The following is an 868-nucleotide window of genomic DNA, read 5'->3' on the forward strand; positions in this document are numbered from 1 at the left end:
ACACTGGAGGGGTTGCTATTTTCTTCTCCAATGCATGAAAGTGAAAAGTGAGAGTGAAGTTGCTCAGTCGTGCCCGACTCTTTGCGACCCCATGGATTGCAGCCCACCAGGCTCCTCCGTCCATGGGATTTTCCAGGCAAGATTACTGGAGTGGGGTGCCATTGCCTTCTCCCTACCTGAGACTACTTATGCCAATTTGGACGAGTCATTTCCTCAACCTGAAGGGGAAACTTAGAAGATTCCTCCTACTCTAGAACTTCTGGTTCTGTGAACAGTTCTCGCCTCAGAATAACATCAAGTGAGAGTCAGCCCTGGTTTTAGAGGCAGCACTGAATAGGGAGTCTGCAGTGCTCCAGGAAGATGGCTGGGAGGTTGCAGCACCGTGGGGCCCTCAGACCCCTCAGGGGGTGGGCTGCAAACCTTCAAGAGACAGGTCTCTACAAGGAAGCTCTGACCTGCTGTCATGACATATCTATTTAAAAAATAAAAATAAAGCATCCAAGGAGAGAAAAGAGAAAATCAATAACAAATGAAACAAACTATAGGACCAAGTATTATGACCTACATAGAAAACTGAAGAATACAGAGAGCGATATGAGGTTATATTGACTTTTATTTTGAAAAGCATGTAGATTGCCAATGACCAAAGTGATAATCATCTAAATTTTGGCTTATCATCAGTTCTGAGAGTTAAATTCTGGTTTTGTTTGTCCTGCTGAGAAAACAAAATGTTTTCTCAGGACACTTTCAATTTCTTAATTCATTTTTGAAAAAAACTTGACCCTACTGAACCTTGAAGTGAAAATTTGAAAACAGTATGTAGAGTCACATAGGCACTATTATTTTACAGCTGGAAAAATGAGGGCTC

This window comes from Bison bison, unplaced genomic scaffold (genome assembly GCF_000754665.1).
Source record: "Bison bison bison isolate TAMUID 2011002044 unplaced genomic scaffold, Bison_UMD1.0 scf7180017864329, whole genome shotgun sequence".
In the NCBI taxonomy this organism is placed as follows: domain Eukaryota; kingdom Metazoa; phylum Chordata; class Mammalia; order Artiodactyla; family Bovidae; genus Bison; species Bison bison.